At 36.7% G+C, this 5939-nt stretch overlaps 1 non-coding gene across 1 annotated transcript; it reads right to left on the bottom strand.

Moving 5' to 3' along the window:
- Positions 1–3766: 3766 nt before the first annotated feature.
- LOC139887371 (small nucleolar RNA R71) lies at positions 3767–3873 on the bottom strand. Its single transcript, XR_011773206.1, has one exon. It is a non-coding gene; the product is annotated as a small nucleolar RNA R71 (small nucleolar RNA).
- Between the last annotated feature and the right edge of the window lie 2066 nt (positions 3874–5939).

Genomic DNA, 5939 nt, shown 5'->3' with positions numbered 1-5939 from the left:
CGAACCTATATCATTTATATATATTAACACATATATTTATAATCGAACAAATTTAATATATCTTAAATTATATATTATATATATTCAATTTGTATGTATCTTTAAAAATGACTAATATTTATATAGTTATATTAATATTTATATATGATTAATATTATATTTAAAAATACATCATTTGTTAAATATGAATGTTTATATAAAAACATATGTTTATTATAAGTTTAACTTTATATTCAAAATATTTATTTGTTGTAAAAATAATAATAATGATAATACTAGTAATAAAAAAAATGATGATAATAATAATGATTATAATTTTTAATAATAATAATTCTTATGTTCATAATAATAATAGTAATAATAATAATAATATTGAAAATGAGAATATAAGTGTGTATACCCTTTTGAAAACTTTTCTAAAAAGAATTGCGCACGACGGGGCTCGAACCCGCGACCTCTCGTTAACACAAACATCACATAACCACCCATCCATTTGCATTTTTCCGAATATATTTAAAACCGAATTAACTTAACCCGTTTCTTCACGGTTTTGTTACCAACACCACTATTATCATACTATCATCATCTTATCATCACTCGGTATCCATATAATCATTTTCATCACGATCATCTCACCTTACATTTCGTCATTATCATGATCATAGTATAACATCATAATCATAATTGTAATATCATTAAGATCATCATAAACATGTAACTTCATCATCATAATATCACCATTTTCTTTCACGTCATTATCTTACAGCTAATTTATGAGTTAGATCTCGGCCCAGGTAGAAGCCCAACAAGGCAATAGGTATACGGCCCAATCATGCATACTAATCCAGCTCGGTATATAAAAAAAAAAAAAAAAAACGTTGGGGAGTGTCGGCTGGGAATGGTAAACGATGAAATGCATAAATTAATAACATCAAGTGGATCATTTGTTTACTCCTGGTCGGCCACAACAAGAAACCATTCATCATTAACAAATATAAAAGTGGAACATCCCTTATTTTGAAATGATCCAAGTGTCGGCCAAATGGGTTTTAGCAAGAATCACGAAATGAAAGAGAGGTGATGGGTTTGTGATAGTATTAAGGTGGCGGTTTGATTGAGCATAACCGAAATGAATTATAGTGGTGGCTCGCAGTGGTGTTCTCTTATTGAAGGTGGTGAAAGGTGACGGTTTTGATCATCATGGTGGCGGTTATGGTGAGCCAAAATGGAAGAGAGAGAGAGAGGGGATGAGAGAGAGATGATTTTGGGTCGTGGTGGTTCACGGTTGTTATGGTGGCGACCGGCGGTTGTGCAAGGTGGCGTGTGAGGTGATGAAGCAAGGTGATTGCTTGTTTGGTGGTGCTTCTCGGTCTCCAAACAACAACAAAATTGGAAATCATTTGGGTTTGGTTTCACGTCCGTGAAGAAGAGAAAGAAGATGGCGATTGTTTGGTTGTTAAGTGGTGATGATCTTATCATGGTTTGGGTGGTTTGAGGTGATCTTAAACAGAACAAATTCCTTGGCTTGCTTGTGTGCCTCATCTAATAATAGCAACAATTAAACTATAACACTAGTAGAAATAATTTGTAACAGCTTGTGATGATTTTGTTTTTACTATATAAGAATTCGAACAGTAGTATGTCAAAGAGAATTAGCAGTAGTTTCGAGTGATTACATATCGAATAATAAGACAGTAGTTAATGATAGAAGGTGTTGGTTCTTGATGAAAGAAATTTTGGAAGAGAGAGGGAGGAGAGAGAGTAGGGCGATGGCTAAGTGGTGAGCTATGGTGCTAGAGGCGTGGCGGTTCAAAGGTGACGGGTGGCCGAAGTAGGTGATTGTTAGTGGAGTCGATTGGTGGTTTTATGATGGTGGTGATGATAGCCGATGGAGCTCCTAAAGTTGAAAATGGTTTAGGTGTTAAGTTATGGTTTATGTTTAAGTCTTATGCAATTATATGTATGCATATTAGGTGATGGGTGATTGGTAATCAAAAATAGGAATATCCAAATGTGTAATAGTAAAGCCAGTTGGTTTGTTGATTGGTTTGATGATTGAATAAGCATATTAATATAAATGATATGTTAATGTTAATGAGACAAAGGGAGCAGTAGTAGAATTTCATTCGATGCATGATACCTATAATTATATATATATATATATATATATATATATATATATATATATATATATATATATATATATATATATATATATATATATATATATATATATATATATATATATATATTAGATATAGTAGTACAATATGAATTTCAACAAAGGTAAAGATAATTTAACATCTTGTGACTATTATTAGTTGGTGGATGAAAGTAATAAAGATACTGGTGTTGTAAATTGATATTCCAAAATCATATACGACAGATATATATGTTGTAAAGTTAATAATATTAATATAATAATAATTATAATATAATTTAAAATTAAAACGTGTGACTAATATTTAATTCACGGATTAAATTTCATTCTCCGTTTGTTAATTAATGGTGGATAAAAGTACATAGAAAAATTCCATATTTTTAAATTATTATATATATATATATATATTTATATATTTAAATATATATATGTATGTATCTATTTACAATTAATGGTTCGTGATTCGTCGAGAGCAGTCGAAGGTCAATTGATGACATGAATATAGATTTGTAAACTTTCGAGACTCAACCTTACAGATTTTGCTTATTGTGTCGGAAATATATAAAGATTGAAGTTTAAATTTGGTCGAAAATTCCCGGGTCATCACATGATCCTGGCGAGCCGTGGCCCGACGACACCGCGCAAATAAAAACCGTCCATTTCGGTCATATCACGGGAGAGTACTAAGTTTTTGGCGCCGCTGCTGGGGAACTGGTATCAGGCAATACTGCTCTCTATCAAACTTATTCACAACCATTTAGTGGTGTCTAAGAAAGACAATTATACACGGACTTGGTTGTTGGATTTTCCGAACAGTCACCAATTATATTGGGACCAAAAGGATCCTGCCTCTCCGTAGTTGGCCTAGCCACTTGATTTGTTGAATAGTTCGTGCGGAGCTCTGTTACCGAAATACCAGGGAATCAGTAGCCAGAACCAAAAACATATTCAACCGTAGGATAGTTAGTTAATTAAATTAGATTACCTTAGATTACTTTAGACTACCTTAGATCAAACTAGATAAAATTAGATTACCTTAGAATTAGATTACCTTAGACTAGTTTAGCTTACTTTAGATTATCTTAGTTTATTTGTGAAAAATTAAAAACAAAAAGGCATACCTAGTGTATGACCCAAACCCGATCTAGACCAAGGCCGTAGCTATTCGTACTTGATCCAGACGCAATAATCTCTAAAGCATGCAAGGAAGCACGAATCAGAAATCAAATGGCGTTACGCGTTACTTTAGCAGAAAACACCAAACCCTCGATGGAAGGTCGAGGAGGACCAATCAGATTTCCGGAGATTCAAAGACACTCGTTCGAGTTAAAACATCACATCATCCAGCTCATCCAAAATAGCTGTCAGTTTCATGGATTACCGAACGACAATCCTAATTCTCACCTTGATAAATTCATATCTCTTTCGAACTCCTACAAACAGCCAGGGATAGGACAAGATATAGTTCGGCTATACTTGTTCCCCTATTCTCTCACTCATCATGCTTAAACTTGATTTGAAGAACTGGAAAAAGATTCCATCACGTCATGGACGGAGATGGCTACTAAATTCCTAACTAAATATTTCTCTCCTTCTAAACAAACCAAACTGAAGAATGACATCATTAACTTCAAACAAAGTTATGATGAATCTCTTTACACTGCATGGGAGCGATTCAAAACCCTACTGAAGAAATGCCCTAATCACCAGCTAGAACGATCAACCCAAATCTGTACCTTCTACAATGGTCTTACGGTAAATCATAGGACGACGATCGATGCAGCAGCTCAAGGGAATCTGATGAACCAAACCGCAGACGAAGCATGGGAATTGCTCGAGAACATGACAATGCATCATCATGACTGGAACAGTGGTAAAACAACTTCATCATCTGCTCCACTCTCTGTAGTTAACAATCAAACGGAGGCTATCAAATCCCTCACAGATAAGATGGAATCTCTTGCTAAACAACTCAGAGAATTGAAGACGCACCCGCAGCAGGTTAAACAAACTCAGGCTTGTGTTAATTGTACCAACCCGTAACCCACTGAAGAATATCAAGTTGAGTACGAAAACCCTGACGGTTTAGTCTATTACGTTCAATACCCAGCTCGTCCACCAAATCCCGGATTCAATCAACCACCTAGGGTTAATCAATTTCAGCGAAGCAATCAACCTTTCTGCTATTGCTATCCATCTTATCCATCCCAACAATCTCAATTGACCTACGATCAACCACTTCCACTCACTAGTCCCCCAGTTGAGGAAAATTCCCCTACCACCCAGATTACAAAAGCAACTAATCCCAATCTCGGAGCTGATGATCAATTGACTCATTTCATTCAAGGACAACAACAGCTAAATCAGAGAACTGTAGCCAGACAAGATCAGACGAAGATACTAATGAGAAATCAATTGGCTCTGCTCAAAAGTTTGGAAACGCAGCTCGGACAGTTATCACAACGCCTTGAAACCCGACCGCAGGGAAGATTGCCAAGTAATACTATCCAAAATTCCCACATAGAAGAAGCAAAGCAAATGGATTCCGTGATCCCAGAGGAAGAACCGTGGAGAAGGTCAGCTAGGCTCAAGAACAAATCGACATATACTCAGAAGCTGACCCCTGAAACTCCAGTTCGCGTACCTTATCCTGGAAGCCTACAAGAAGAACCATCCAAGCTTGATTTCTTCAAACTTGATGGAAGATTCCTGGACACTATGTCCAAAGTTCCCAACCAGAAGAGATACATCCAAATGCTTCTTTCTACAAAGGAGAGGATACCAGACTCTAACAAAATTCTACTGAGTGAAGAATGCTCTGCATTACTCAGAAACTCTCTACCAGCAAAGCTAGGAGATACGGGCCGATTCGTTTTCCCGTGTTCAATCTACCAATCTGGAACCATTCATGTGCTAGCAGATTTAGGAGCAAGTATCAACCTAATCCCCTACTCTCTCTACAAGAGATTAGAGTTAGGAGACTTATCACCAATCAAAATGACAATCCAACTTGCCGATCACACAATTCGATATCCTAAGGGCATAGTTGAGAATGTCTTGGTGAAAGTCGACAAATTCTTGTATCCTACGGATTTCGTAGTAATGGATATTAAGGAAGACCTACACACACCAGTAGTGTTAGGAAGACCTTTCATGAATATGGCTAGGATTGTAATTGATGTGTACAATCAAACCTTGATCTTACGATCGCATGGGGAGAGCGTTACCTTCAAAATTGACCGACCTACCGATCTTTCTGGACAGGCAGAGATGTTTGCTATTTCCACCAGACGGATCACTTCCGATGACGAATCTTCACCACCAGCCGATGATATCGAGATGGGTGTCGAATCACAGTCTGTAGATGACCCAGAAATGGAAGAAGATGATCCCAGCGAAGAAATAGAGGAAGAGAAGGAATCTGAGGAGGAAGAGGAAATGGAAGACGTAAAAGAAACTGCGAAAATACCCGTTCCAAGCACTGAGCGTCATGAAGAAATAATGAGGCTTGAAATGGAAGATCACAGTTTAATCATTCGCTTCAAGAAGAAGACCGACAAGGCTGAGGTTAAGGATATAGAAATTGATCCTGCAAGTATCAAAGTGGAGAATCAGAATACTGAAGAAACCCGTTCATCAGACGCATCCTCAGAAGAACAATACACCGATGATAACGAGGAAGAGCAACATGAAGACATTCTGAATTACTCACACTCGCCAACCGAACCAGATCAAGGGGAGCTGGACTCTTCTTCAGATCGAATTCCGGTTATATCCA

The sequence above is a fragment of the Rutidosis leptorrhynchoides genome, chromosome 1, assembly GCF_046630445.1.
Source record: "Rutidosis leptorrhynchoides isolate AG116_Rl617_1_P2 chromosome 1, CSIRO_AGI_Rlap_v1, whole genome shotgun sequence".
In the NCBI taxonomy this organism is placed as follows: domain Eukaryota; kingdom Viridiplantae; phylum Streptophyta; class Magnoliopsida; order Asterales; family Asteraceae; genus Rutidosis; species Rutidosis leptorrhynchoides.
Note: the sequence above shows the minus strand (reverse complement) of the source record. Positions and strands in the feature narration are given on the sequence as shown.